Raw genomic sequence first — 15,710 nt, forward strand, 5'->3', positions numbered from 1 at the left:
GCTGGGCATTGCCTTTCACGCTCGGAGCGAAGCTAATTTAGCGATTGAGACCGTATTGACTCGTTGAAACAAATGATTGACTCGGTATTTCAAGAGAGAAGTTGAGGATTGTTGAACGGGAGTCACACGGAGCAGCTAGCAGCCGTCGGTGGCGTTGCACTTCAAGGTACTTACACTTCAACCTCAAGCTGCTCCTTGCTTCAAAACAGCTCTAATGAAAACCAGTGGTTGACATCACACTGTCCTTACACCCACACTGGGTTACGACACGTTCACACAAATAAATCAAATTTGTATCAACTCAGGACACAACCAGATAAAACACAATTTGCACCCAAAACCCCATTGCATGACAGGAGACAGCTGGATGAAGGTAATTTAACTGTGAGTGTGTGTGTGTGTGTGAGAGTGTGAGAGTTTAGGTATGTGTGGATGTGGGGGAAGGCGAGGTGTATGGTTAACCATAGACTGAGCTCTCTCTGTCTGTTTCACACACTCATACACACAAACCATCTCTTGCATTGCACTGCAGACTTGAAATCTAGGTCATGGTAACGCACACACACACACACACACACACATGCAGTGTTTAAAGGCTCGGCAGTGAAAGAGAGAGAGAGAGAGAGAGAGAGAGAGAACAATCAGATGTGATGAAGATAAGGCTCGATCTGTCAGCTCACCACTGCACTACTTTACTAAACCTTTAAAGGAGAAATTCTCTCAAAACACCGTTGGGTTACGTCGGTGTTTCAGCAGTTTCGCAGTCTCTTACGAGTGATTTTTTTTTTTTTTTTTTTGATGAGGTGTTGCGATTTTTTTGCTCTTGTTGTACACAGTTTCTTTCATGCCTTTCAGCACAAGCCAGAAAAAAGTGTGAATTTGTTGCAGTCAGCTTCGGGTTAGAGGTGTGAGCAGAGAGACGTTAACAGCAGAGTTTCTGCCTGGGAAAAAGTCAGTCACGTCTAAAGGTCGAGGGTGAATATAATTATTATTATGCTAATGATATGATTTGAATGTTACAACTGATCGCATAAAGTTGAACTGATTCTACATTGGGTGTAAAATAATTAAATCTATAATGTTTAACGATGATGATCTATCAGCTCAAGAAGGATCACAAATGTGCACCACAGAAATAAAAAATAATGGAAAAAGAAAAGTTTGCTTCTGTTAAAAAGTGAAAATGTAAAAATAATAAAAGTCACATTTCATACTGGAGCAGCCTTGATCATTCTTTTATAAAAGAATTGGAAAAGGGGGAAAATGGAGAAAAGAAAACGCAGCGAGCACTGTGAGAAGTCTCTCTTTTCATTTTACGTATTGAAAAACCTGAGTGGGAACTAAAAAATTGATATATCAGAAAAAGAGAAGTTGTGAGAAAGAAAGAAACAAGTTGATGTTACTGTAGCCGCTTCTGCTTCTTCTACTGCAGATAAAGTATTCCTGCTACTCACTGATACAGACGTCGACGCCACCTGAAAGCCCCCAAAAATAGCCAAAATAATGAGAAAGTTACTATTTCTCAATTAGATATGTCATTTTCTCATGTCCTCTAAATTTGTTTATACAAGTGGGTAGTTGATAGAAACGTGTACTGACTGACATTTAATTTTTCAGAAATATCAGATATACCTTTCAAACTTTTTTGTTTTTGCATTTAATAGAGATTAGAGACAGCAGGGAGACCAACATGAAACAAACGTCTCTAATCAGACTCGAAACTGAGATGTTGTGGTTAGCAGCCATTAAGGCATCCAATAACTTGCCTGACATTTAAGGAGAAAGGTTAAAGGTTTAAAGTTTAATGGCATTAAATAAATAAAATTGTCAATCTATCTTTATTAAGGTAGATTTATGAAATTGTTATACTGTGTTTCTTCATTTCTCCAGTTTTTTTTTGTGTGTGGTTCTCCTCTCTGGGTGTTGTGTCTTGTTTCCTTCTTTTTTTTTATTAAAGCAGCTATAATCGATATTTTTTATAATAATGTATGAAATGACAGTGTGTAATGTGTTGGTTGTGGCTCGTAGTGATCAACCTACAGAGAGTTATCAATGACTCTGCAGCTCCTCTCGGTTTTACAGAGCTTTATAGTGAGTTGTTTCATTGTCAGTCTGCTGTGTTTCGGCAGCTGTTCTCAGAGAAAAAATCTCAAAAAACCCCTACTGTACCTTACCTGCTTAGCAGCAAATGGCAAACAGACACAGTTAGCTGTAGAGGTGTACTGGTGGGCCAGTAGGGGGCAGTGACGGGGACACTGTGCTGTAGGAGAAGCCGAGGTCCTAACTTACTGTGGTCATTAATGATCCCATGGCACTTATCGCAAAGGGTAGGGGGGTTCCTCGGTGTCTTGGCAAAATTCCCAACCTGGCTCTCTCCATCTGGCCACCTAATCATCCCGCAGCGTAATTGGCTCAATGATTCCCTTCCTCTCTACCTCAAGCTGATATGTGGTGAGCGTTCTGGTGCAAAATGGCTGCCGTGCATCAACCAGGTGGGTGCAACACATTGGTGGTGGTTGAGGTGAGTTTCCCCCCTTCACTGTGAAGCGCTTTGTGTATCAATATAAGCCATTAATAATAATATTATTATTATTGTTGTAGACAATCTGGTGAACATAGTGGAGCATTTAGCAGCTAAAGAGCCAGATATTTCCCTGAGGAGTTGGTAGAGAGCAGAAACAGAACTGAAAGAGAGTGAATATTGGACTTAGATTCACCAGATGGACAGAAACACGACTCCAAATGAATGTTAGTGTTGCTCCGTAACTGCTGGATGTGGAAATAATCGACTGTTTGCTCACAAGTTCAACATATCAACTTGTTTCTGCTGAAAACATGTGGCCAAAAAAAATCAGTTAATACAGGTTTAACAATCTGTTGGATTGTGTCTTCAAGCTTTTTCTCAAAACACAACATGAGGTTCAAACTGGTATCTTTCTCTTCTGCTATGAGGTTTATCAAATTTGAAAGAGTTCACAATCCAAAATGGCAGCTCAAGAAAGACTCTGTCACTGTGAGTAACAGACAATAAAACCTCACTTTTATTATTGATGTTTTAGGTTGTGAGCAGCTTCCCAATTCCCAATTTTTCAGCAGCTGCAACAGAAATCTGTCCTTGTGAACCTCCAACATTTGGCAGACTATCCACTGGATTAAAAAAACACACATTAGCCAATTTTTTTTAAAAAAAAAGGTCCAAGAAATGCAAAGTGTGTCGCCAAAACTCTAGTCTGCACGGCTAGTTTTCACTCCCGCAGAGTGCAAACTTCTCCTCATCCCTACCTTTGGGAATAATCTGTCTTTTGTTTCTAAAACGCGTCGCGACGAGAGACGCACGTATCTCCTGCATCAACAGATCGCAATGTCGAATCCGGCGAGGCATGTCTCATAAATTATGCGCTCCCCGAGCTTTTGATAAGCTAATAGACGTCTGAGTGGAGGCAAATTGATGCCGCGCTCATGTGATTCAGACAGTCAGACACGATTCGCTATTGATTAATGTTTAGCGGGGGCTGAACGGTGGCCTATCTTGAACATCACACTCCTGTTTATACGACAGAGCGGTTTCCTCTCTATTGTTCATTATTCATTAGTCATCTGGACTGCCTGTGGGACTCCCTCCCATCTGCTACGGCTCCATTTCCATATGCCTGGCTCGACCAAGCGAGGTATACATCTGATATGGAGAGAGAGAGAGAGAGAGAGAGAGAGAGGGGAGGGTTTAAACTCATCTCTTTCTGCTTCCTTCATCTCTCTTTCAAAAGGTAATGCATTCATTGATGTTATCATTGGGGGGGAATGGATGAAATGATAAAAATGGTAATAAATTGCTGCTTTGAAAAGAGACAGCACAGTACTGGGACACAACAGGACTGGTGTGGGAAGAAAGAAGTGTGTTTGAGTGCTGCGGGTGGGCGGCAGGGGAGGGAATTAAAAAAAAAAAAAAGAAATGCATAATTAGGAGTTGGCTGAGGAGTCTGCCTACATGGAAATTCACATTGAATAATTTGACACATAAAGATTTAAAAAAAAAAAAAAAAGTTTTGTAATTTTGCAGCACTACCTGCTAAAAAGCTCGTCCTCTTATCTCACATTTGACTTGGTTTTTATCATTTATTAACACATTTATCTCTACTCAGGTAGCAACAACATGTAGAGAAAAAAAAAAACTTAATTAAGACATAAAAAGGAAACAATGGAACCATTTTGTGCTTATTTTCAGGAATCTCTTAATTTGATGTATTCATGCAAAAAATAGAAATCCAGTAATTGAGTTTTCATGTTCCTGCAGGGTTTTTATTGCTTCTTCTAAATTAATGAAATTTTGCACCGGAGGTTCTCAATGTGAGGCTGCTTGATATGTAGACGAGGCCGTGAACGTGTTTGTTTGATACAGGAAATAGATTGAATAGGTTCAAAATAACACATAGTGTTTTATCTCTTCGAAATTTCTCACCATGTTCTGTAAATAGAAGGTAAAAGTAACACCCTACTTCACATGCAACTCAAAAACTTCCTGCAGTTAAATTTTGAGAGATAAAAAGAGGAAAAAAACATTGATTTTAAAAAACAAGGGACACTGAACTCTACAGGAAACCTGGACGATGATACAACAACCGCTGTGGACGCAGTGTGTGAATTGACTTTCAAACAGCTCTTCACAGAAACAGGCGTGTGAAAATGGTCACGATGTCTGACACCACAACCGAGGAACTGGGGGGGGGGGGGGGGGGGGGGGGGGGGTGATGCATTCATTTGTTTGTTTATCACCTTTTTTGGGAAGACATGTGTCAAAACAACATGAAGGCAAAGTTTCAGAATGAGAGGAGGAGGCTGAGACAACTGACAGGAAATCTACTTATAGGACATATTATAGGACAATGCACATTGATCAATATTGTTGTAAATGTGCAGGAAGTAGCTCAACGTCTAATTTGCAATTAAGAAGCCTACATTTATTTTTTTCTCTCTAAAGACTATAAAAAACCAGCCTGTTGTGAAGCAGCATTGTCTGTATTTATAGTGTTATTGGTGGAGAAATGATCAGGTTGTTACAATGAAGAAGCTCCAATGGAAAAATCTCACCGAGGACCCCAAAACGCACACTTGGGTGAAATTACATTGACATTTCTAATAGGAATTGACTCGACTTTAAGGTTGTTCTGTTTGTCTTCCTGTGTGATATTGATCTGTACGATACATAGAGGATGTAATCAATCATACGGCCTCGTCATCCGTCATATCAGAGATGGATGACATTGACTGACTGATGCCGGATGTTTAATCAAAGACCAAATTGATCCCAGATATTGTCGTCACCCTCGATGAATTCAGGTTATCAGTCAGATGAGATGATACAAAGCAAGAGAGAGTTTACTTAAGTAAAAGTGCAACACTGCGAAGGATAAATATTATATAACAAGTAAAAGCATTTTAAACATTTAGTAGCAGCAAAGGAAAAGTATTTTACATCTTTTCTTCACCGGTGTTGTTGAGTAAAGCTTCGTCTGCTCTGCTGGTGCGTTCAAAGCCTCTGAAGTCACGAAAAATGATTGATGTGTGTGTGCGTGTGTGTGTAAGTACAAGATAGTGATTTTCCATGAGATATGGATCATGGGTACAAGTTATGATTGAGTTCACATAATACATAATCCTGTACAGACAAGATATTATCTTTCACGCTTACACATAACCTTACACACATGTGAGATATTCACTTCTTGAACTTACTTAAAATGTATTTAAATGTAATGAATGATGTCAAAATGGGTTTATTCATCTAAAACTGAGATGATAACATCATTCAATCATCAAGTATCCAAAAACTGCAGATATGAAATGAGATATAAATGAAAGATTCAGTGTTTTCTATCAAAAAACTTGCTCTTTCACACCATTTTGGGGGATTTTTGTGATTTGAAGCACATCCACAGGTTGAGAAAAACCTCTATAAATCTGAAATGTACTGAGTCATTGAGCCGAAACCATCCAGAGACCCTGAAATATCATCCTTGAAAGCAAAGTAAGCTGAAACTACAGATGTCAGATAATTTCTCTCTGGAAAAATACTAAATTATAAAGTCACAAGTACCTCAAAACCTCACAGTACAATATTTGACTCATTGTTAATTATTACGTCTCACGTTTGGACCTAAACAATCACCAAACTAAAATACAAAGTCTCAGTTTGACCTCACTTCATTCAGTCAGACACCTGAAGTGGACACCTGGGGATCAGACACCTCGCCGGCTTGTAAAGAACATGAGTGGATTATCAGGAACGGTAATCTCATGTCATCCTGTCATAGTAAAAAGCACTGGACTGGGCTTAGCAGTGTGTGTGTGTGTGTGTGTGTGTGTGTGTGTTGGGCCCTGAGGGGTAGGGCTGTCAGTAATGTGAGACCAGGCCTGTGTTGATGGTCGAGGGGGTCCATCTCTGGAAGGTCGATGAGAACACTAAACACGGTTCTCCTCTTCCTCACTGCGTCAGGGAAATTCAAAACCTCACTGGAGTGGCAGAGGACACATTAGCACGCACGACAAACTGAGGCCGGACCGATTTATCCAACTGATCCAGGACTTTTTATTCGCTATCGGATATCAGTCCTTCAGTGCGAAGGCGGAAAAAAGTTTGAAAAACCTGCATAGACTGTTTTCTGCTTTGAACTTTTCTGATTAGTTTCTTATTTGTCAGATAACATCGCGATCTCTCACAGACTTTCCCCGACTTTAAATAAAAGGCTGAATGTAAAGCAGTTTTTAGTGTTAAGATAAGATAAATTTACCTCTGTGGATTCAGTCAAATGTCAAAGCAGCAAGAACTAAAAAACAAATGCACAGTATAGATAAATAACCTCATAGACTAGAACACTATATACATCATTAATAGCAAATACAAAAGCAATGATTGTGTTCTAAAGGTTGTTTCAGAGTATTTTTCTGCCTAAAAAGAATAAATTTGAGCTTTCATATGACACAGTTATTTTCTCAGCATCTAAAAAGAGATATTTCTTTGATTAATAGTGACTAGTGAGTGTTTTGTTTATGTGTTTAAATTACATTCAAACCAAATGAGATTCAGAAAACAAATAGTAAATGATTGTTGTCAAGTCATCCATCCATCATCATGCAGACTGTAACGTACATTTACTCTGTGTTTAAGTACAAATACTGTACTTTTTCAGCTACTTTATACTTCTATAATAGTAAACTGAATATCTTTGGGTTGTGGACTGTTGGTTGGGACAAAACAAGACATTTGAGGATGTTGTTTTGGGAAATATTGATCACCATTTGTCACCATTTTCGCACATTTTATAGACCAAATGACAAATTGACTAATCAAGAAAACAACTAACAGATTAACCGATAATGAAAATAATTGTTAGTTGCAGTCCTACTTTTTACTCCAGTGCATTTCTATGACAGCTGTAGTTACTATTTACAGTATATATTGTGATTTTTGATTTAAAACATATGATCAGTTGCATTTTTGCAAGAGTTTTAAGTATTTGAAATGAGCTGAACTTCAACCATCTGCAACATGAAAATGTGATATTTGATATGTAGCATATATGATGTACTCTGCATAATGAGAAACCTGAACTTCTGATACAGATGTTGACATTAAATTTACTTGTAATGGAGCATTTTTATTGTGTTTTTTTCTTTTTACTACTTTTACTGAAGTGAAGGATCTACTTCTTTAATTATTTCTTTATCTCTCTTTCATTATTTCTCTTTGTTGCACAAACATCTTAATTCCTCTTAATTGTTCTCTTGTATTTCATGTTCACATGTTATTCTGCACAGTGAGGAATCTGCCCAGATGTTCAATGCAAGGCGCTGCAATTATCATGCTCTATTTGTGTGCACATGTGTACGCATACAGTATTTGCACCCAGTGTGCATCTTTTGTCAAGAAAAAAAAAATATATATATATATATACACATAGTGGCTGATTCTCCACCTGATAATAAAAAGTATTTTTATTTCAAATTAAAATTAAATGTTGAACTTTTGGCTTTACAGTGTTGCGGTTATTCTGTTCTCAAATAGCTGACTCACTTCCTGTTGTGTCTCCATAGTGTATCAACTGCTGCACCGCCATGTCAAACTTCAGTTATGCATCAGACCTCTGCACCGCAGCTACGCAAAGGTGTGTGTGTGTGTGTGTGTTGTAGTCAGGTAGAGGGAGTGTATGTGTTTCCTTTCCAGTTTTTTAAATTTTTTTATTTGAAGGCTTCTTCCTTCTTTATACTGTAAAGAAACACTCAGCGGTCCTTTTATAATAATCCATGTGCTGGTATGCAATATGAATGTGCAGAGGAGAGGGGGGGTGTGTGTGGAGGATGGCTAGGAGGAGGGGAAGGTAGTGGTGGTGGTGGGGGGGCTTTCTCTTGGTTCTTGCAGCAGCTGGTTGGCTGCTGGGCTGGTTTCCATGGTAACGTGTGTAAAAGAGTACAGGCTCCGTCCCTCAGTCCCGTATCGATGCTCTGTACAAAAGAATACCGTTTTACAATTACATGCCCTCCACTCATCCTGTCTCTCTCTCTCTCTGTTTGTCTTTAATCCTTCGCTTAACTCAAAATGAGTCAGTTTTTTTTATGAGCATGTTGCTTTTAAAAAAAAAAAAAAGAAGACGTCTGATTGGAAATGAAATATTTAAATGTGAGTTTTATTAATAGACAATACACAGACTCTCGTCAGAAAAAATCTTAATCAGAGTGCGAGACTGATCTCGTCCAAATGCATATTCTGCACACAAAGGATAACTGATTAGAGAAAAAAATAAAAGCTTTGCTGGATTTGCTGCTGTTCATATTCAGCTTGTGCAGGAGGATTAATTCAGTACAGGGAAAACCCAGCGAAAGACTCAGTTAACTTGTGGTTCTGCTCACAAAAATAAAACTGATCACCGAGGGACTCTTAGAGGAAATGATATCAAGTCACCATCAGACCTGCAGCCGGAGTAATATTTGCTCTGTTGACAAAGCCGAGAGTTTGATTGTGCTCAGTGTGTTGACTGACCTTTTCACACGTCCTGCTTTATGAACGTGTGCTGCGCAGATAAGCTTAACATTTAACTCTAGCCAAACTTTTACTACATACAGTATAGAAGTCTGAACTACAAGGAAATATGTGTAAAATGATGCAAAAGACACATATAGATTTACTGTGTTAAGAGTGTGTTGAAACTCTAATGAAGTGTCAAAAAATATGAAAGAAACTGGTCTCAAATGTATGATATATATGGTCTTAAATGTATGATATACTGGGAGGTTTTCTTGGTTTTTCAGGATGGCAACTGGTCTTTAGTTTGCTAAATTGGTAGCCGACTGAACCCAAAAGGTTTCCTAAAAGGTAAGATGAAAGCTTGAAGGTAGAACAGTTCAAATAAATGAAGTTGTTGTTGTCACCTTTGAGCAACCTCGACCCTGCACGTAGCAGTTTGGTTTTGGCAGGAAATCTGCTGGATTTTTTCACATTACGAAACAAAAAAAAAAAAAGGTGCTGATCTTTGCAAACAGACCTAAAAATCTGTTGATGTTTGGAAGAAGCTAGAAGGAGTGAAAGACTTGGAGGAGGAATAAAGGGTTTGTGAAATACACTATTATTATAAATAAACTATTACTGGCACAAAGCAGTAAGGTTCCCTAAGGTTTTAGGGAAGTTATTCTTTGCCTGTTTAAAGGGAAACATGTTTTGTAAGTATGTAATGCTGCCTGCAAGATTTTTCTTCAACAGATGTACCATTGTATTGATATTATATAGTAGATATAAGCAATACATACTGCCAACATTATTCAAAGGGTAGACCTGTGATATCTGCATGCAGCCAAAACCACCAACAAAAAACATTATTTTAAAACTTCCGCTATAATGGCTAAATGCTTTCAATTCAAAACAGATTATCTCAGCTCATGGTTAGTTTGGAAACTTAAATAGTTGAGTTTCAACCGCATTTTCTATTACATGATGGGATGTTAATCAACAATAATGGTTGTGCAGTTTAAGGAAGTACTGTTCTGTTCACAGCTGCAATATAGCTCCCCCATTAAACACAGTTCACTAGAGGTTAGTACAGGGCAATAGAGCACAGTAGAGGACAGTAGAGGACAGTACTGCACTGAACAGTACACCATAACACAGGATGAGAGAATGCAAGGAGAGGACACAACAGTACAGTAAAGGACAGTATAAGATGGCAGAAGACAGTAAAGGACCATACAGTAGAAGACAGTAAAGGACATTTCACTAGAAGACAGTAGGGAGTAGAAAAGAAGAAGACAACACAGGGCAGTAAAGGGAAGTACAGTAGAAGCCACTAAAGGACAGTACAGTGGAGGACAATAAAGGACGGTACAGTACAAGACAGTAAAGGGCAGTACAATAGAAGACAGTAAAGGGCAGAACAGTAGAAGACAATAAAGGACAGTACAGTAGAAGACAGTAAAGAGCAGAACAGTAGAAGACAATAAAGGACAGTACAGTAGAAGACAAAGGGCAGTACAGTAGAAGACAGTAAGGACAGTACAGTAGAAGACAGTAAGGACAGTACAGTAGAAGACAGTAAAGGACAGTACAGTAGAAGACAGTAAAGGGCAGTACAGTAGAAGACAGTAAAGGACAGTACAGTAGAAGACAATAAAGGGCAGTACAGTAGAAGACAGTAAGGGCAGTACAGTAGAAGACAATAAAGGAAAGCACAGTAGAAGACAGTAAAGAACAGTTCACTAGAAGACAGTAGAGAGAAGTAAAGCAGAAGACAACACAGGGCAGTAAAGGACAGTAGAGCAAAAAATATTATAGGACAGAATAGTAGAAGATGGTAACAGACAGTACAGTAGAAGACAAAGGTCAGTACAGTAGAAGCCAGTAAAGAATAGTACTGTAGAAAACTTCACAGTATAGTAAAGGACAGTAGATCAAAAAATATTAAAGGACAGTACAGTAGAAGACAATAAAGGACAGTTCACTAGAAGACATTAAAGGACAGTACAGTAGAAGACAACAAAGGGCAGTAAAGGACACTACAGTAGAAGCCAGTAAAGAATAGTAATGTAGAAGACAGTACAGCATAATAAAGTACAGTAGAGCAAAACATATTAAAGGACAGAACAGTAAAATATGGTAAGTAAAGGACAGTACAGTAGAAGAGAGTAAAAAAAAAACAGTACAGCAGAAGACAGTACAGTACAGTAAAGGACAGAAGTAGAATAGTAGAGGACGGTAAGTAAATGACAGTATAACACTGCAGAAGACAGTAAAGGATAGTACAGTAGAAGACAGTAAAGGACAGTATAGTAGAAGATAGTAAAGGACAGTACAGTAACAGAACATAATAAAGGAAAATGTTAAAGGCCAGTAAAGGGGTCTAAAGTTAAAGGATGTCGAATGTTGTACAGATTGTAATTTGAGGCAAATGTGTGATTCCTGATATTTGGCCATAAACATAAAGTTTGACTTGACTTGAAGGGTCAGAGCAGTACAGTAGAACAGAGTAAAGTACAGTACAGTATAATAAACAACAGTACTGTACAGTAGAAGAGAGTAAAGTACAGTATAATAAACGACAGAACTGTACAGTAGAAGAGAGTAAAGTACAGTACAGTATAATAAACGACAGTACTGTACAGCAGAAGAGAGTAAAGTACAGTACAGTATAATAAACGACAGTACTGTACAGTAGAAGAGAGTTAAGTACAGTATAATAAACGACAGTACTGTACAGTAGAAGAGAGTAAAGTACAGTACAGTATAATAAACGACAATACTGTACAGTAGAAGAGAGTAAAGTACAGTATAATAAACTACAGTAGTGTACAGTAGAACAGAGTGAAGTACAGTACAGTACAATAAATGGCAGTACTGTACAGTAGAAGAGAGTAAAGTACAGTACAGTATAATAAATGACAGTACTGTACAGTAGAAGAGAGTAAAGTACAGTATAATAAACGACAGTAGTGTACAGTAGAACAGGGTGAAGTACAGTACAGTATAATAAACGACAGTAGTGTACAGTAGAAGAGAGTAAAGTACAGTACAGTATAATAAACAACAGTAGTGTACAGTAGAAGAGAGTAAAGTACAGTACAGTATAATAAACGACAGTAGTGTGCAGTAGAAGAGAGTAAAGTACAGTATAGTAAACAACAGTAGTGTACAGTAGAAGAGAGTAAAGTACAGTACAGTATAATAAACGACAGTAGTGTGCAGTAGAAGAGAGTAAAGTACAGTATAGTAAACAGTAGTGTACAGTAGAAGAGAGTATTGTGAGACGCCCTGTTAACTAGTTAACATTTCAACGTCTTTGGTTTGATTCCAGCTACAGACGTTTTATGCATGTCATACTCCTCGAGCCTCTTTCCCAACACTTCCTGTCTATCTCTGCACTGTCAATTACCAAGTAAAGGCAAAAATAGAAAAAAAAAATCTTTCAAAAACAAAAAAAAGGAACTTACACTAACAGTACAAGACAGTAAAGACAAGTAGAACACAATACAGCAGTAGAGAAGAGCTCAGCACTGTCAGCATCTGGGTTTCATCAATTCTGCTTAATTTATAACGAGAATATCATAAAACTGCTCAGTGGGAACTTTTAATTAGTATTTATGATCGTTTCCTCTGTGTGTCTCTACTATGTGGTGGCAGTTACACTCACAGAAAAACCCTTAAAAGGAGCTAAAAAAACTGAACATTTGAGTGAAGGAAGTGTGACCTCATCGACACAGTTCACACACACATTCTTCCACATCCTGCTTTTTTTTTTCTTTTCTTTTTTTTTTTTTTTAATTTTGAGTTAATATTTAAAAAGTCAGAAACTTTAAAAGAGGAGTATGGGTGAACACAGTTGGCAGGCAGGCATCTGCTGTGTTATCTAATCTCCTGATTTGTGATTGGCTGTGGAGGCGAACTGCTCCCTCTGCCTCTGAACAGGATGGATGAATAAATGGATAGATGAGGGAGGGATGAGCGACTGACTACTGAGAAAACTAGTTCCAGGCTTTTACTAGGTATACAGATTATATGTCATATTATAAACATAAATTAGATTACTTTTTCCAGGATTTACTGCTTTATCCAACATCATCCATCTAGTGGTGTTTGCCTGTATGCTGCAAATACAAATTACATGAACACTGGCACCTCCTGGTGGAGAAAATAAAAACTACTGCGTCTATTATGCACTCAACACTTTAGTCCTCTTTTGTAATGCTGCAGAAAATCTCCGTGTCCAATTTTCTTGAAAAAAAAGAGAAAAATCTGCTGATTATTAAGCCTGTTTTCAACTAGTTTCAAGCATTTTCTGTAATAAAGCATCATTTTCTTGATATTTGTGCCTTATTACAGGATGTTTTGTGTTCAAAAAGTTGATTTTTTGTGTCCAGAAACAACAGAAAAACAAAAACTGCAATGGAAACATGTGATTTTATATCAAATCACAGAGTTTTTTTTTTGTTGTTGGTTATGAGGCCTGATGACATGTGACGATAGTTGTTTATTTATTTATTGCAGCGTTGTACATGTGTGTTGTGTAATATATTATGAAACGCTCTTTAAAAGAAAGAAACCCTTGATTGCTCTCGTAATACAAATCCCTAAATCATGAGTAGAATACAGTTTAAAGCAATGACACAACAGTAACTTTGTGGTGTTTATAATGACCCGTTTTTCTTGAGAAAAGTATTGATTTAAGTCATTTTTGAGTCTGCAGTTTGTAATATTGCACCGGATTGCACAATACTGCAAGATGTTAATGTTACCCACTCATTTTGTTTGATGAGTCAGTGCGAACAGTCGTCTTCTGATGAAAAAAAATGTCAGATTTCCCCTCAAAAGGAAGTACGATAATATGTTATTTATAACTCAGTAGTGGGTTTTGACCCTGCAGTCTGCTCCCAGCAAGCATCAACTTCATCTTGAGAGATGAATGTCATGAATACCAAAACCCGTCACATGACCGGGCATCCAAAAGCAGAGCGGATCCATTTTGATCGCTTTTACATAAAGATGTTACTGTAGATGTTTAGTTACAGTCAGCGGTGGGCGAAGTACTCAGTTCCTTTACTTACTGTTGTGTAAAAATACTCTGTTACAAATAAAAGTCCTGGATTGAAGATGTTACTTAAGTAAAAGTTTAAAAGTATCATCAGCAAAATGTACTTAAAGTATCAAAAGTAAAAGTACTCATTATGCAGACTGTGTTATAGTATTATAGTATATTACATGTATGAGCATTTTAATGTTGTAGTTTATCGATGTGGAGCCAATTTTAGATACTTTGGGTAGATTAATAGTACTGCATCATATTATATTATACATAAGTGTACACTTTATATAGCACCTTAACACAAGCGACAATTTAAACAACAGAATATTAAAATGTATTGTTTTATGTAAAATCTCCATCTGAAAGGTAACTAAAGCTCTCAAATAATTGTAGTGGAGTACAAAGTACAATATTTCCCTCTGAAATGTAGTGGAGTTGAAGTATAAAGTAGCATCAAATGGAAATATTCAAGTAAAGTACCTCAAAGGTGTACTTAAGTACAGTACTTGAGTAAATGTACTCAGTTACTTTCCACCACTGGTTACAGTATAGATGTTTTGTCTTGTATCAGAAACTTTGCCCTGCTTTGCAAGGTGGTCAAACGTCACCTTCTTGAGGATATTAATGATAATAATATCATTGTAATTAACTAATATTATTATAATTATTAATTTTAAGTGTTTTACAGAATAGTATGCTGGTAGTTACATTTTTTGTCGCTTATAAATAAAACCTAAGTCTTTAAGCAAATTATTTAGTTATTTATTTATGCCTATTTAAAACAAAACCAAAAAAATATATAATGTGAAATAAATTGCAACCTATGAAACATACACTATATGTCTTAAGGAACTGGATGCAATTTACTTTATTTCTTTGTTGGCTTTCCATTAAATTTGATATGAAATATCAATGCAACACTTACTTAATTAAGGTGATAGACAGGTAACATGCATGTATCATTTGGATTGCCATCCAAGTAATTACATTTACGGTAAATTCGGCATTTACAGATCAACTAAAAAAAGCACATATATTGCACATATATATATATATATATACACATAGGTCCAGTAAGTTGTCTCACTACCGCCCTCAACTTACTGGAAAGAGAAGAGCAGGCAGTGAAGTCTGTGCTACTTTTGTTTGACGTGTATGCCGACATTGAAGCTAAAAACAGGCATAACTTCCCATAAGGTTCACCGTATGTGTCCTTTCATTTCTTCTTTGTCTGCTCGTTTCACAAAGACGTTTCAACTCATATGTGGGTGGATGGCTGCATGCTGCGTTCAGCGTCTCCTCGGAAGTTGCAGTACGCGATTTACAAAAAAAAAAAAAAGTTGTAAATACGTTATTAAAGAAAAATGCATGTTTTAAATTTTAATTTAAGGGGGCATTTATGTGATTTAGCAATCATACGGAATGAGAATGCGCTCATTTTTAATGAGCTTTAAAAATGCAACAATAGAATGTACTTATAGTTATACATAATGTTAATGCTGCCCACCCCCTTTAAATGTCATACGTAGGTCGGGTGCCAAGAAAAGGAAAATTAAATTTCCCTCTGTTATTTTTCTCTTAGCACCAACTCGTGCAAGGCTCAACTTATAATGTTGCAATATTCCGACAGTCTTGAACGCCTCATGGCTTCTCGGT

General features: G+C 37.3%; 1 long non-coding RNA gene across 5 annotated transcripts in view; it reads right to left on the reverse strand.

Annotated features, from left to right (window-relative positions):
- LOC122975389 overlaps nucleotides 1-15,710 on the reverse strand; it is a 63,233-nt gene that overhangs the window by 29,692 nt on the left and 17,831 nt on the right. The window contains exon 3 of one of the 5 annotated variants that reach the window (XR_006400650.1): nucleotides 2,786-3,676. The exons of the other annotated variants lie outside the window; for them this stretch is intronic. This is a non-coding gene — a long non-coding RNA (uncharacterized LOC122975389). Of the gene's footprint in view, nucleotides 1-2,785; nucleotides 3,677-15,710 lie in introns of those variants that run through there. 5 annotated transcript variants of the gene reach the window in all.

Source organism: Thunnus albacares, chromosome 23 (genome assembly GCF_914725855.1).
Source record: "Thunnus albacares chromosome 23, fThuAlb1.1, whole genome shotgun sequence".
NCBI lineage: Eukaryota > Metazoa > Chordata > Actinopteri > Scombriformes > Scombridae > Thunnus > Thunnus albacares.